This window comes from Neoarius graeffei, chromosome 22 (assembly GCF_027579695.1).
Source record: "Neoarius graeffei isolate fNeoGra1 chromosome 22, fNeoGra1.pri, whole genome shotgun sequence".
NCBI classification, from domain to species: domain Eukaryota; kingdom Metazoa; phylum Chordata; class Actinopteri; order Siluriformes; family Ariidae; genus Neoarius; species Neoarius graeffei.
Window position 1 is genome coordinate 45,489,656 of NC_083590.1, and position 17,460 is coordinate 45,507,115.

The following is a 17,460-nucleotide window of genomic DNA, read 5'->3' on the forward strand; positions in this document are numbered from 1 at the left end:
TACTAAGCTATCAGCTCATATATCGTTAGTACAGAAAAACAAAATGGCAGAGCATGTTGCTGAACCAGCTGAGAACGAAATAAAAACTCTACTTGAAAACAAAACCCCAAAAATTATCAAGTATTTCAATGAAATAGAAATAGCTAAAAGAATATATTCCCCCAACTAGAAAAGCACTTGGAGAGCGCAGACCTCCGCCAAGAATCCTTTAAAAAAATCCGGGATCCAGAAGGTGATCCGGATCACCGCCAAAATTTAATCAATTGTTACTTGTGCCCAGTCACACCTCTGGAAAAAATTTCAGAGCAATCCGTTCATTACTTTTTCCGTAATGTTGCTACCAGACAAACCAACCAACCAACAAACAAACAAACAAACGCTACCGAAAACATAACCTCCTTGGCGGAGGTAAATATCTCCTGTTCCACACTCCAGCCCAGTTGGTGGTGGAAATGCACCTTTAAGTTGGTTTGCTAACCGCCAAAACACCCTGAAGAAGAAGAAGAAACCCCCCCAAAATACAAAAAAGCAACAAAATATGGAATAAAAGTATTTGATGGTAAGAATGTATCTTTTTAAAAAATTTTCCAAGAATTATTATTATAGAATTTTTCACAAATTGCTACTGTCATTTTGCCAGTTTGTTTACATTCTAAGCGGAAAAAATTTTGTCTGATTTTTTGTAAAAAGGTTTTATTTATCAAATTTGCAAAAGATAAAAATGCTCTGTTTCTCAAAATCCAGTGAACGTGGGTAGAATAAAAGTTATTCCACTCACTATGCGCCTCGTTGGCTATCAGCTCATGTATGACTCAATTTTGTGGAATAACTGATACACACACACACACACACACACACACACTTATATTAGTGTTGTAGTCAAGAACACCTAAACCAAGACCAGAGTGTATCTAGACCGATACAAGACCAAGACTTTGAGGGATTGAGACCAAGTCAAGACCTATAACAAGGCAGGGCAAGACCAAATCAAGACCAAAACCAGGACCAGGCCAGTGTGTGTGAAGGGTGGCGGAAGGGGTGATGACTGTTAACAGTAACAAAAATTTCAAATTAGCAATGGGTCATGTAATTGGTTGCATTTGAAGCAGGAATCACAGTAACAGAGTTAACAAATAAATGAGACAATACACAAACAATTTAGTGATATCCCTGCAGTTGTAGTCCTGACTGGTGGAGAAATAAAATCCCAAGTCCTCCATGTCCAAGACCATAAAAAAAGCAAATAAAAATGCAGTTGATTCTGAGACGAGACCAAGACTGGTCTCACATACTGCAGTGCCTCTCCCTCTTTCCTTCTCTATTGTTTATATATATATATATATATATATATATATATATATATATATATATATATATATATATATATATATATATATATATATATATATATATAATCAGCTCTGGAAAAATTAAGAGACCACTTCAATTTTTTCTTAAATCAGCATCTCTATGTATGGCAGCCATTTCACTCCAGTGTCTGTGCTGGAATTCCAACACAAGCACACCTCATTTTACTTAATTAAGTACTGATTAGGTGATCACCTGAACTAAATCTAATTTAACAAGGAAAAGTATAAAAATCGCTGCTGTGGTCATCACTATCCTCTTGTAGTAGGACCAGTTTGGATGGCAAAAACAGTGCCAGTAGTACTTTCAATTGAATTGGAATGCAAAAATTAAATTGAAATTGAAATGAATATCAATTCATTTCAATTGAATTGATGAATAGGCAGATGAATAGATGAATATCTATTCATCATGCCAAATGAGTTAAAAAGAAAAGTTTTGAGTGAAAAAAGAAGGGCTCAATTCGGCCTTTACTAACAGAGGAATACAATGAGTGTCAGGTTGCTTCCATCCTCAACATTTCAAAGATCACAGTTCATAAGAACAAAGTCAAGCAGCAGACAGTGGGGACAGCAAAGTTACAGACTGGCAGAGGGCAGAAACGACTCTCCACCGATCAGGATGATCGTCAACTCCTTTGAATGTCACTCAACAGCCAGAGGATGACATCAAGTGACCTACAAAAAGAATGGCAAATGGAAGCTGCGGTTAAGTGCACAGCAAAGATGATTCAAAATAGGCTCCTCTGGGCAGGGTTCAAGTCATGCAAAGCGAGAAAAAAGCTTTTCATCAATGAGAAACAAAGAGCCAGGCTGAGGTTTGCTAAAGGCCATAAGGATTGGACCGTAGAGGACTGGCGTAAGGTCATCTTCTCTGATGAGTCCAATTTTCAGCTTTTCCCATTAGTCAGGGAGCATATGTAACCTACTTTGCAAAATTTGCCAAGTCTGGTTTCTCAGTATTAACCCTTTATTTACATCCCAAACAAATTATTTTTACTTGTTGTTATGTCAGCAATCACCATTTTCACCAAAAAAAGGAAATGCTAAATATCACATGTAAAAACATTTAAAAACAAAACAAAACATATATCCGTCTCACTTAAGTCTACTGTAACATCTGTATTTTTTTAATTACCCATTTACTAACTTTATGTGAATAGAAATCATATGATATTATCAAGTTAAGTTTAAAATGAGACATTTAAGTACATAGAGAACATAAAAAAGCCAGAAATATTTTACACTATTGCTATAGAACTTGAGAATACTTATAGCTTATCTACAACCCTGATTCCAAAAAAGTTGGGACAAAGTACAAATTGTAAATAAAAATGGAATGCAATGATGTCGAAGTTTCAAAATTCCATATTTTATTCAGAATAGAACATAGATGACGTATCAAATGTTTAAACTGAGAAAATGTTTCATTTAAAGAGAAAAATTAGGTGATTTTAAATTTCATGACAACACCACATCTCAAAAAAGTTGGGACAAGGCCATGTTTACCACTGTGAGACATCCCCTTTTCTCTTTACAACAGTCTGTAAACATCTGGGGACTGAGGAGACAAGTTGGTCAAGTTTAGGGATAGGAATGTTAACCCATTCTTGTCTAATGTAGGATTCTAGTTGCTCAACTGTCTTAGGTCTTTTTTGTCGTATCTTCCGTTTTATGATGCGCCAAATGTTTTCTATGGGTGAAAGATCTGGACTGCAGGCTGGCCAGTTCAGTACCTGGACCCTTCTTCTACACAGCCATGATGCTGTAATTGATGCAGTATGTGGTTTGGCATTGCCGTGTTGGAAAATGCAAGGTCTTCCCTGAAAGAGACGTCATCTGGATGGGAGCATATGTTGCTCTAGAACCTGGATATACCTTTCAGCATTGATGGTGTCTTTCCAGATGTGTAAGCTGCCCATGCCACACGCACTAATGCAACCCCATACCATCAGAGATGCAGGCTTCTGAACTGAGCGCTGATAACAACTTGGGTCGTCCTTCTCCTCTTTAGTCCAAATGACACGGCGTCCCTGATTTCCATAAAGAACTTCAAATTTTGATTCGTCTGACCACAGAACAGTTTTCCACTTTGCCACAGTCCATTTTAAATGAGCCTTGGCCCAGAGAAGACGTCTGCGCTTCTGGATCATGTTTAGATACGGCTTCTTTGAACTATAGAATTTTAGCTGGCAATGGTGGATGGCACGGTGAATTGTGTTCACAGATAATGTTCTCTGGAAATATTCCTGAGCCCATTTTGTGATTTCCAATACAGAAGCATGCTTGTATCAGGGCTTTACATTAACTTTTTTGCTCACCGGCCACTGTGGCTAGTGGTTTTCCCGAGTCACGAGCCATTCAGCCTTTTCACTAGCCACAATTTTGTTGCCAGGAAATCAGTTTTTTCTTCACCATGATACGTTAAAGTTCAGAAGATCTAGATTTAATTATGAATGGCAGTGTATAATGTATCTCTACAGTAGCACTTAAGTATTCAGTGCTGTTAAGGTAGCTCCCTAAATGAAAACATGCAACCAATTCAGACAAAAATATAAACAGAGTATTCTGTTTAAGGGCGGCACGGTGGTGTAGTGGTTAGCGCTGTCGCCTCACAGCAAGAAGGTCCGGGTTCAAGCCCCGTGGCCGGTGAGGGCCTTTCTGTGCAGAGTTTGCATGTTCTCCCCGTGTCCGCGTGGGTTTCCTCCGGGTGCTCCGGTTTCCCCCACAGTCCAAAGACATGCAGGTTAGGTTAACTGGTGACTCTAAATTGACCGTAGGTGTGAATGTGAGTGTGAAAGGTTGTCTGTGTCTATGTGTCAGCCCTGTGATGACCTGGCGACTTGTCCAGGGTGTACCCCGCCTTTCGCCCATAGTCAGCTGGGATAGGCTCCAGCTTGCCTGTGACCCTGTAGAAGGATAAAGCGGCTAGAGATAATGAGAATGAGATGAGATGAGTATTCTGTTTATTGAACTCAAATTCAAGCCGCTTACAATATGAAATATCGTATAATATAAAAAATAACATTCAGTACAACTGAACTGGGGCGGCACGGTGGTGTAGTGGTTAGCGCTGTCGCCTCACAGCAAGAAGGTCTGGGTTCGAGCCCCGTGGCTGGCGAGGGCCTTTCTTTGTGGAGTTTGCATGTTCTCCACGTGGGTTTCCTCCGGGTACTCTGGTTTCCCCCACAGTCCAAAGACATGCAGGTTAGGTTAACTGGTGACTCTAAATTGACCGTAGGTGTGAGTGTGAATGGTTGTCTGTGTCTATGTGTCAGCCCTGTGATGACCTGGCGACTTGTCCAGGGTGTACCCCGCCTTTCGCCCGTAGTCAGCTGGGATAGGCTCCAGCTTGGCTGCGACCCTGTAGAACAGGATAAAGCGGCTAGAGATAATGTGATGGGAGATGAGACAACTGAACTGATTCTAATATTAAAAGTCCAATTCAAAACATTTATCATTGAAAAACATTTGATGTTTTGATATGCAAGTATTATGTGTATTACTGTATCAAGTTTTATTATGTATATTATGTATTATCTATTAATAGTGTGTGTGTGTGTGTGTGTGTGTGTGTGTGTGTGTGTGTGAACATGTGTAGAGATAGACATTAAATGTCCTCATTACATTCATCATCAGATAAGTCTGAATGGTCCATGAAAAATGGTCTTCGTGACCTGACGCTTCCAGCAGGCCATAAGTTGATAGTTAATCGCGTGAACGTTTCTAAACAGCAGCTTCATCCTCTCCAGCTCAGCTGACATCATGACAGCCAGGGACTTGAAAGCAATGCTGTCCTGTAGTGAACCAGCCGTCTTCGCCTGTTTTGATGTTATAGTACCGATGTGTGCATTTGACTTTTTGTGGTCCTTTATAGTTTCGAGTTTAAAATTATTGGTGCCTGTCTTTGCCATACTTTCTACAGTCTTCGCAGTACATGGTATTTTCGGTTTTGCTATGAACTAGCCAATCTCGCCAGAACTTCCATTTGTCATTGAACTGTCTTAGCTTCCTATTAGTGTCTTGTTCATCTCCATGGCCGTAGCCAGCTATGAGGCCCCCGAGGTCCGGACCTTGGTCATTTTTAAGAGCTGAAAATACATTTGTACGCCAAATATTCAACTGGATAAAAAAATAAAGAATAACATTAAAACGTCTCCGTAAAAAGTGCATTGTTAATTATGTTAAATGTTGATTCTGTCTTCTGTGTCTGTTTCGTGCGCGTGGCTCTGAGACCAAGAACACAAAAGCGAATGAGCGCGCGACTCAGGGGAGGAACGCAGTGCAGTATACACGGTTTTTCATGGGAACCATCAGCACACTTTCATGAAGCTGTTCAATTTACATTTTCGAAGCAGCGCAGTTGTAGCCTACCTTGTTTGTGATTTTAAAAATAAATCATTCAATAAGCCAAAGCAATAGAGTGGAAAGTTTCAACTTATGTTTGCTTTGGATAACTTTGCCTAAAACATGGTGGTGTATACTGATTTTTTTTCCCAGAATTTTTTTTTTTTGTGTGTAGGTGTAACGGATGCCAGGTTGTTAATGTATCTTAGTTACATAGGCTACATGGTGAGGGTACCTTTTGTCCTCATTGCTTGGGCCAGATCAAACCATTAAACAAGCTTAAATTATTCTTACTCTTGCCACATACATGATTTTTTTCAAAACTGATGATATTCAGTTCAAACACCATTAAAAGTAATTTCAGGAATATATCTCTTGTGTGATGTGTAATTCACCCCTCTCATTTAAATATGTCGAAAATTTTTCGGCACAGGCTTTGTGCATCACGGACCTCTGTGATTTTAAAATGCTGCCTCTGGCCCTGCTCATCTCTGCCCCTTTTTTCCTGAGCAGCAGGGTTTGAAACTCCAGCTATATGCCGCCACATAGTGCGCTTGTCAGTCGTCAGCAACTTTGTTGCTTCATTCATTAACTGCAGGTTACCGTATCATTGATTTTATCTGAGACGTTAACAAATATTCTTAACAATTCTAACATGTCAGAATGTTTATGCAGGTGCTCATGTGAGTTGTAGGCGTGTAATATTACATTACAATGCGTTTATTATATCAGATGCCTTCAGAGAAAACTACAATTAAAATATATTGTCATACCACAGAATAAACCATCCGCCAAAGTGGCTAGTGAGACTAAAGTTATTACCTGCCAAAGCCAAATTTTACCCGCATTTGGCGGGTGGGCGGGTGCTAATGTAAAGCCCTGGCCTGTATGTGATGCAGTGCCATCTAAGGGCCCGAAGATCATGGGCACCCAGTATGGTTTTCCGGCCTTGACCCTTACGCACAGAGATTCTTCCAGATTCTCTGAATCTTTTGATGATATTATGCACTGTAGATGATGATGTGTTCAAACTCTTTGCAATTTTACATGGTCAAACTCCTTTCTGATATTGCTCCACTATTTGTCGGCGCAGAATTAGGGGGATTGGTGATCCTCTTCCCGTCTTTACTTCTGAGAGCCGCAGCCACTCCAAGATGCTCTTTTTATACCCAGTCATGTTAATGACCTATTGCCAATTAACCTAATGAGTTGCAATTTGGTCCTCCAGCTGTTCCTTTTTTGTATCTTTAACTTTTCCAGCCTCTTATTGCCCCTGTCCCAACTTTTTTGAGATGTGTTGCTGTCATGAAATTTCAAATGAGCCAATATTTGGCATGAAATTTCAAAATGTCTCACTTTCGACATTTGATATGTTGTCTATGTTCTATTGTGAATACAATATCAGTTTTTGAGATTTGTAAATTATTGCATTCCGTTTTTATTTACAATTTGTACTTTGTCCCAACTTTTTTGGAATCGGGGTTGTACATTCCAGAACTCAGCTCACAATCTCTCATTTCAGAAATTTCTGTGATACATTTATTACTAAGCTGCTAGCAGTTTCTGATTTTTTTTAATGTCCAAACTACATCAAGAAGTAGCACTTTGCCTAAGGATTCAAACACGAAGATAAAAGCAGTTATTGGTAACACATATTATGACCAGAACAGCTACTGGACTATTTTCAAAAGTAAACAGTGTCACTTTCACAACTAGACAATGTCAATTTCCTCTATATCTGCTGGACAGTCTGTTGTTCTGTATGGAGAGTGCATGGACAGATAAGCATCAGACATCAGACATTTCAGTAACTCTATAACTAACAGGTTCACTAGTTATCTACAATTTGTAAGAAAGAGTTATATTCTTAATTATGGCAGACATCTGAAACAAGCATGCAAACATACTGATAGGCAAAGATAGACACACCAAGAAGCGACTAACTTGCTGAAATATTTTTGCAACAAATCTCACAGAGTTATGGGACTCCAGCAGAAAATCAGTCACCTTGTTAAACACTTTTTTTCATCAATCTTGAAACAAACATCTCATCTCATTATCTCTAGCTGCTTTATCCTGTTCTACAGGGTCGCAGGCAAGCTGGAGCCTATCCCAGCTGACTACGAGCGAAAGGCAGGGTACACCCTGGACAAGTTGCCAGGTCATCACAGGGCTGACACATAGACACAGACAACCATTCACACTCACACCTACGGTCAATTTAGAGTCACCAGTTAACCTAACCTGCATGTCTTTGGACTGTGGGGGAAACCGGAGCACCCGGAGGAAACCCACGCGGACATGGGGAGAACATGCAAACTCCACACAGAAAGGCCCTCGCCGGCCACGGGGCTCGAACCCAGACCTTCTTGCTGTGAGGCGACAGCACTAACCACTACACCACCGTGCCGCCCTGAAACAAACATACTTTTAGATAAAGAATCTATAGAGTAACAAATTCCTAAAAGCAAAAAGTTATGTCAATTGAATAGACTGAGCAGCACACCACCTCTGAGGTTCAAACTGATCCCACTCAGTAGTTTAGGTCCTTTTAGGGTTAAATGGGTATCTAATGTATGAACCATGCTTTTGACCTGAGTAAAAAGGTTGTGTGCCACAAATAACACCTATTATGGATATAATAATTGCATATTAATGATGTAATACTTTTATACCAATTTCCTATATGTGGTTTCAGGGCTCTTTTTATGCGCAAAGTTCCCCTGCATAATTAACTATGAAACAGTAGCCTACAAACATTACAACAAGTCAAGATTTATGAATTTATATCTGAACTTGTATATTATTACCAAAAACAAGACTTGCCAACTTTTGCAAAGTAGCCTCCAAATATAAACAAATACCGCCTGACTATATCACCTTGTCATCTAATGGTGAGACGGAGACTTGGAGAGGCTTACAAGCCACAGTCTCACACCCATTGTGAAATTTGGTTGAGGATGGGTGATGATCTGGGGGTGCTTCAGCAAGGCTGGAATGGGGTAGATTTTTGTATGTGAAAGACACATGAATCAAGCCATGTACAGTGTCTTGCAAAAGTATTCATCCCCCTTGGTGTTTGTCGTGTCTTGTTGCATTAGAAGCTGGAATTAAAATATATATATATTTTTTTTTGGGGGGGGGGGGGTAGCAGCATTTGATTTACACAACATGCCTACCACTTTAAAGGTGCAATTTTTTTTTTTAAATGACACAAACAATAAGATGAAAACACAGAAATCTGGAGTGTTCATAGGTATTCACCCCCTTTCGTATGAAACCCCTAAATAAGAGCTGGTCCAACCAATTCACTTCATAAATCACATAATTAGTTGATTGAGATCCACCTGTGTGCAAGCAAAGTGTCACATGATCTGTCATACACTACCGTTCAAAAGTTTGGGGTCACCCAGACAATTTTGTGTTTTCCATGAAAAGTCACACTTTTATTTACCACCATAAGTTGTAAAATGAATAGAAAATATAGTCAAGACATTTTTCTGGCCATTTTGAGCATTTAATCGACCCCACAAATGTGATGCTCCAGAAACTCAATCTGCTCAAAGGAAGGTCAGTTTTATAGCTTCTCTAAAGAGCTAAACTGTTTTCAGCTGTGCTAACATGATTGCACAAGGGTTTTCTAATCATCCATTAGCCTTCATGAGCAAACACATTGTACCATTAGAACACTGGAGTGATAGTTGCTGGAAATGGGCCTCTATACACCTATGTACAACCCCGATTCCAAAAAAGTTGGGACAAAGTACAAATTGTAAATAAAAATGGAATGCAATGATGTGGAAGTTTCAAAATTCCATATTTTATTCAGAATAGAACATAGATGACACATCAAATGTTTAAACTGAGAAAATGTATCATTTAAAGAGAAAAATTAGGTGATTTTAAATTTCATGACAACAACACATCTCAAAAAAGTTGGGACAAGGCCATGTTTACCACTGTGAAACATCCCCTTTTCTCTTTACAACAGTCTGTAGACGTCTGGGGACTGAGGAGACAAGTTGCTCAAGTTTAGGGATAGGAATGTAAACCCATTCTTGTCTAATGTAGGATTCTAGTTGCTCAACTGTCTTAGGTCTTTTTTGTCGTATCTTCCATTTTATGATGCGCCAAATGTTTTCTATGGGTGAAAGATCTGGACTGCAGCCTGGCTAGTTCAGTACCTGGACCCTTCTTCTACGCAGCCATGATGCTGTAATTGATGCAGTATGTGGTTTGGCATTGCCGTGTTGGAAAATGCAAGTTCTTCCCTGAAAGAGACGTCATCTGGATGGGAGCATATGTTGCTCTAGAACCTGGATATACCTTTCAGCACTGATGGTGTCTTTCCAGATGTGTAAGCTGCCCATGCCACACGCACTAATGCAACCCCATACCATCAGAGATGCAGGCTTCTGAACTGAGCGCTGATAACAACTTGGGTCGTCCTTCTCCTCTTTAGTCCGAATGACACGGCGTCCCTGATTTCCGTAAAGAACTTCAAATTTTGATTCGTCTGACCACAGAACAGTTTTCCACTTTGCCACAGTCCATTTTAAATGAGCCTTGGCCCAGAGAAGACATCTGCGCTTCTGGATCATGTTTAGATACGGCTTCTTCTTTGAACTATAGAGTTTTAGCTGGCAACGGCGGATGGCACGGTGAATTGTGTTCACAGATAATGTTCTCTGGAAATATTCCTGAGCCCATTTTGTGATTTCCAATACAGAAGCATGCCTGTCTGTGATGCAGTGCCGTCTAAGGGCCCGAAGATCATGGGCACCCAGTATGGTTTTCCGGCCTTGACCCTTACGCACAGAGATTCTTCCAGATTCTCTGAATCTTTTGATGATATTATGCACTGTAGATGATGATGTGTTCAAACTCTTTGCAATTTTACATGGTCAAACTCCTTTCTGATATTGCTCCACTATTTGTCAGTGCAGAATTAGGGGGATTGGTGATCCTCTTCCCGTCTTTACTTCTGAGAGCCACAGCCACTCCAAGATGCTCTTTTTATACCCAGTCATGTTAATGACCTATTGCCAATTAACCTAATGAGTTGCAATTTGGTCCTCCAGCTGTTCCTTTTTTGTACCTTTAACTTTTCCAGCCTCTTATTGCCCCTGTCCCAACTTTTTTGAGATGTGTTGCTGTCATGAAATTTCAAATGAGCCAATATTTCTCATGAAATTTCAAAATGTCTCACTTTCGACATTTGATATGTTGTCTATGTTCTATTGTGAATACAATATCAGTTTTTGAGATTTGCAAATTATTGCATTCCGTTTTTATTTACAATTTGTACTTTGTCCCAACTTTTTTGGAATCGGGGTTGTAGCTATTGCACCAAAAACCAGACATTTGCAGCTAGAATAGTCATTTACCACATTAGCAATGTATAGAGTGTATTTCTGATTAGTTTAAAGTGATCTTCATTGAAAAGAACAGTGCTTTTCTTTCAAAAATAAGGAAATTTCAAAGTGACCCCAAACTTTTGAATGGTAGTGTATGCTGTCTGTATAAATCAACCTGTTCTGGAAGGACCCTGACTCTGCAACGCTACTAAGCAAACAACATAAAATCCAAGGAGCACTCCAAACAGGTCAAAGTTGTGGAGAAGTATAGATCAGGGTGGGGTTATTAAAAAAAATTAAAAAAAATTGAATAACCCAGGGAGCACCATTAAATCCATTATAGCAAAATAGAAAGAATATATGTCACCACTACAAACCTGAGAAGAGAAGGCCGCCCACCAAAACTCACAGACTGGGCAAGGAGGGCATTAATCAGAGATGCAACAAAGACACCAAAGACCCTCAGTGGAGATGGGAGTATCTGTCCATAGGACCACTTTTAACCGTACACTCCACAGAGCAGGGCTTTATGGAAGACTGGCCAGAAAAAAGCCATTGCTTAAGAAAACCCATTTGGAGTTTGCCCAACAGCATGTGGCAGACTCCCCACACACATGGAAGAAGATTCTCTGGTCAAATGAGACTAAATTTGAACATTTTGGCCATCATGGGAAATGCCATGTGTGGTACAAACCCAGCACTTCCCATCACCTGAAGAACACCATTCCTACAATGAAGCATGGTGGTGGCAGCATCATGCTATAAGGATGTTTTTCATCTGCAGGGACAGAAAAGCCTGTCAGGATTGAAGGAAATATGGATGTCACTAAATACAGGGCAATTCTGGAGGAAAACCTGTTTGAGTCAGCCAGAGGACAAACACCAAGGGGGATGAATACTTTTGCAAGACTCTGTACATCACGGATGTGAGTGATATATTTCCCAATATTTCAATATATGTGTGTGTGTGTGTGTGTGTGTGTGCTTTCTTTGTTTTGTCTTTTTGACTTATGTAAAGTGACCTTGAGTTTGAGAAAGGCGCTATATAAATGTAACTTATTAAAAGTCTTCGGCACATGTAAAGAAAAGTTGTAGACCAAAAATGCAATGTTTCAACATTTAAAAAAAAATAGTGTAAACATCAGTAAGCCATAAAAAAGGAAACAAAGTCAGTATTTGGTGTGAGACGACCCTTTGCTTTAAAAAGAAAAAAAATAATAGTAGTCTCCAGTCCAATGAGTGCAGTTTTATAAGGAAATGAGCTGTAGGTTTTACTGAGCATCTTGTAGAACCAGCCACAGTTCTTCTGGACACTTTGACTGTCACACTCATCTCTTCATTTTGCAACCAAAACCCAGTAGCCTTCCTCATGTTTCCTTTTTAATCTGAAAAGTACTCTCTTATGGAATATGCTTCTCAGATGCACGCTTCTTTTTTCTGTAACATTTAATTTTGTCTGTGTGGGTTTCCTCCGGGTGCTCCGGTTTCCCCCACAGTCCAAAGACATGCAGGTTAGGTTAACTGGTGACTCTAAATTGACCGTAGGTGTGAATGTGAGTGTGAATGGTTGTCTGTGTCTATGTGTCAGGATAAAGCTGCTAGAGATAATGGATGGATGGATGGATGGATGGATGGATGGATGGATGGATGGATTTAATTTTGTGCTGGAAAATGAACATTTGGACTCTAAAATGTTTTTGTACTGACTCGATAATGTAGAAGTCATAAAGTAGAACTCTATAACAAAGGTTGTATGAAAAAAAAGGGTGCCTAAGATTTTGGCACAGTACTGTGTGTGTGAGATTATATAAACACAATCCTCTATAATCCTATATTAAGATTTGCTGGATTAAAAAATAACATTTAACTGGTTATGAAAAGGGAAAATGTGGCAGTGTGTTGTGACAAAATTATACATGCTACTTGGTGAAAATAGTTTGTTGCAGTAAAAAGCTACATTATTTTAACAATAGTTCATCTACTGCCATGCTCGTGAAAAAGTCTAGTTAACCTACGGTAGGAGTGTTGCTTCTTTCTTGTAGTTAACTGCTCTGCTTTTGTCGCTAACAACACTGACTACAACCAACACTTCATGAATTTGTGGATTTCATTTCAAACCTGGTTGTTTCTGTCAATAAAGCATTAATTGTTGGAAACTTTAGTATTCACTTTGATAATCCACAAAACAGAGAACAATGGTTGTGTCCATTCAGTAGGATAATCAGATTGACTCTTAACATTGAACACATTTTGAATTTAACAATAACATTTGCATTATCTCATCTCATCTCATTATCTCTAGCCGCTTTATCCTGTTCTACAGGGTCGCAGGCAAGCTGGAGCCCATCCCAGCTGACTACAGACGAAAGGCGGGGTACACCCTGGACAAGTCGCCAGGTCATCGCAAGGCTGACACATAGACACAGACAACCATTCACACTCACATTCACACCTACGGTCAATTTAGAGTCACCAGTTAACCTAACCTGCATGTCTTTGGACTGTGGGGGAAACCGGAGCACCCGGAGGAAACCCACGCGGACACGGGGAGAACATGCAAACTCCGCACAGAAAGGCCCTCGTCGGCCACGGGGCTCGAACCCGGACCTTCTTGCTGTGAGGCGACAGCGCTAACCACTACACCACCATGCTGCCACATTTGCATTAAGTATAGAAAATCTAACGCAGTTTAGAACTATTTGCTGTGTGCATTATTTTTACTATGGTAGGTCACATTATAATTTCCCTTCACTGGAACTAAAAGCCCCAATCCTGTTCCAGCATGACAATGTCCCTGTACACAAAATGAGCTCCATGAAGACATGATGTGTTAAGGTTAGAGTGGAAGAACTTGAGTGTCTGCAAGTTTTCTGGAAGTCCTCTCATACTCCCACACCAGTCGAAGGGTTCTCATCCCAAAGTGTGTGGAAATATGTCTGTGAAGGTTCTCAGTCATCCAGGTCATCGTAAACCATAGGTGCTAAAGAAGACAACTGGACTTGCTTGAAATTCTTGAAGATGTTTCATCTCTTGTCTGAAAGGTTTCTTTAGTTCTGAGCCTTGGGCAAACTGAAGAACTGAAGAAGCCTTTCAGATGAGAGGTGAAACGTCTCTCAAGAATTTGAAGCAAGTCCAGTTGCCTTCTTTAGTACCTATGGTTTACGATGACCTGGATGACTGAGAACCTTCACAGACAAACTCGAGTGTCCTGTGCAGATCCCTGATGTCAACCCCACTGAATACCTTTGGGTTAAACTGCACCCCAGGCCTCCTCGCCCATCATCAGTGCCTGACCTCACTAATGCTCCTGTGGCTGAATGGACAAATCTCCACAGCCATGTTACAAAATCTAGTGGAAAATCTTCCCAGAAGAGTGGAGATTATAATAACAGCAAAGGGGGAATAAATCTGAAATGAGATATGCACCAAGTATATTTGGGTGTGATGCTAAGGTGTCCACAAACATTTGGCCATATACACCAAATCAGCAATAACATTAAAACCACTGACAGATGATGTAAATAACATTGATTTATCTTGTTACCATGGCACCTGCAAAGGGGTGGGATATATTAGGCAGTGAACAGCAAAGTGAACAGTCCGTTCCCGAAGTTGATGTGTCGGAAGCAGGAAAAATGGGAAAGCGTAAGATTCTGATCAACTTTGAAAAGGGCAAAATTGTGATGGCTAGACGACTGGGTCAGAGCATATCCAAAACTGCAGGTCTTTGGTGTTCCCGGTATGCAGTGTTGAGTACCTACCAAAAGTAATCCAAGGAAGGACCACTGGTGAACCAGCAACAGGGTCGTGGGCGCCCAAGGCTCATGCTGCACATGGGAAGTGAAGGTTAGCCTGTCTGGTTCAATTCCACAGGAGAGCTACTGTAGCACAAATTGCTGAAAAAGTTAATGCTGGCTATGATGGAAAGGTGTCAGAACACAGTGCATCACAACTTGCCATGTATGGGGCTGTGTAGCCACAAAAACCAGTCAGTGTCCATGCTGACCCCTGTCCACCACTGAAAGGGCCTACAATAGACATTTGAGCATCAGAACTAGTCCAAGGAACAATGGAAGAAGGTGGCCTGGGCTGATGAATCACATTTTCTTTTACATCACGTGGCTGGCCGGGTGCATGTACATCGCTTACCTGGAGAAGAGATGGCACCAGGATGCACTATGGGAAGAAGGCAAGCCGACAGAGGCAGTATGATGCACTGGGCAATGTTCTGCTGGGAAACCTTGCATTCTGGCATTCATGTGGATGTAACTTTGACCTGTACCACCTACCAGACTTTGTTTCTGACCAGGTACACCCCTTCATGGCAATGGTATTCCCTAATGACAGTGGGATAATGCATCCTGTCACACTGCAAAAAAATTGTTCAGGAACATGACATGGAGTTAAAGGTGTCGACTTGGCCTCCAAATTCCCCAGATCCTAATCCATCTGTGGGACGGACTGGACAAACAAGTCCAGTCCATGGAGGCCCCACCTTACAACTTACAGGGCTTAAAGAATATGCTGCTTACATCTTGGTGCAAGATAACACAGCACACCTTCAGAGGTCTATACCTTGACTGGTCAGAGCTGTTTTGGTGACACAAGGGGGTTAGACTATATAAGGCAGGTGGTTTTAATGTTATGGCTGATCAATGTAGCATATTTCCAGAAACAAACTGAACCAAGAGTACTGAAGTCAGCTCTCTCTGTACTTGTTGCAGTTTTGATTATTGTTGTTTTATAGCAGAATATCTGTTCTGGAATATCCTGTGCAAATCACGTAAATTTTATTCTGTGCAATACCGAAATACTATGCAATACTGCACAACTGAAAATGTCACTTGCTTTTCTTCTGTTTGACAAAGTAGCTACAGTGAAAATGTAGCTTCAATATAGTTAGCTTCATCAAGGTCTTGAGTCCAAACCTGAAATCAGGTACGGTAATGATCTGTGCAAGATAGGGAGGACATACAGTGTTCAACAATATATACACAAAGGCAGTGCACACGTCATAAGAGCATGACAACTACAAACGGAATGTGCAAAAGGTGTTAAAGAATGTGTTAGTGTTTCGATCAAGTTGCTGTCAGTGAAAAATATTAAACAGTGTTAAAAAATGGGTGTGTGCTTTCTAATTTGTTGATAATTGTTACAGTTCTTGAGAAATTGTTACAGCTCTTGAAAAGAAGCTGTTTTGCTATCTTGTTTTTATGTTCTTGTTTTTATTGATTGGAAGCAATTGCCAAACTGAAGGTTCAGGTCTGATGAAATTTTCTGTGCACACTTACTTAGGCTGCAGGTAATGGTCTTCTCAGCCATTCTGATTCTCAGCCATTCTGTATGCTGCATCTTAGCCTTCACCTGAGTAGAAGTGGAACTGACCCATTATGGATGATGTAAGGATCGACTCAGTGATGGCTGTATAAAAATGTATCTTTTTTTTGGTGGTGTTTGTGCTTCTTTCGCTGTTGCAGAAAAAAAAAGTCACCGTTGGGCCTTCTTTATAATAGAAGCTGTTGTCTTCCCATTTCAGAAGAGTGCCCAAAAAATTTAAATGGCTGTTGTCCTGACAACTGATCCTACGTACAACCCTGGTTCCAAAAATGTTGGGACACTGCATAAAACATAAATAAACAAATAAATAAATAAATACAGAATGCAATGATTTATAAATATTTTTGACCTATATTCAATTGAAGACAACACAAGGACATTCAGTGTTGAAACTGATAAACTTTATGGTTTTTTGTAGCAATGCTCAGTAAGTGTTTGGGAACTGAGGACACTAATTGTTGAAGTTGTAAACATGAATTTCTTTCCTAATTTTACTAGAGATACGACTTCATTTGCTCAACAGTCCAGTGTCTCCTTTGTCGTATTTTGCACTTCATAATGTGCCACACATTTTCAGTGGGAAGCAGGCAGGCCAGTTTAGCTCCCACACTCCATGCTGTTGTAACACATGCAGAATGTGGCTTGGCATTGTCTTGCTGGAATAAGCAGGGGTGTCCCTGGAAAAAGATGTGATTTGGATGGCAGCATATGTTGCTCCAAAACCTGTATGTACCTTACAGCATTAATGTTGCCTTCACAGATGTACAAGTTACCTATGCCATGGGCACTAACACACACCCATACCATCACAGATGCTGGCTTTTGAACTTTGTGCTTGTAACAATCTGGATGGTCCTTTTCCTTTTTAACTTGGTGGACAGTGTCCATGATTTCTAAAAATAATTTGCATCAGTCCATTTCAGATGATATCATGCCCAGAGAATTTGGCGGTGACAATGGTTTTCCGAAGTGTTTCCAAGCCTTTATAGTAATATCCTTTAAACACTCATGCCAGTGTTTAATGCAGTGCCGCCTGAGGGATCAAAGGTCAT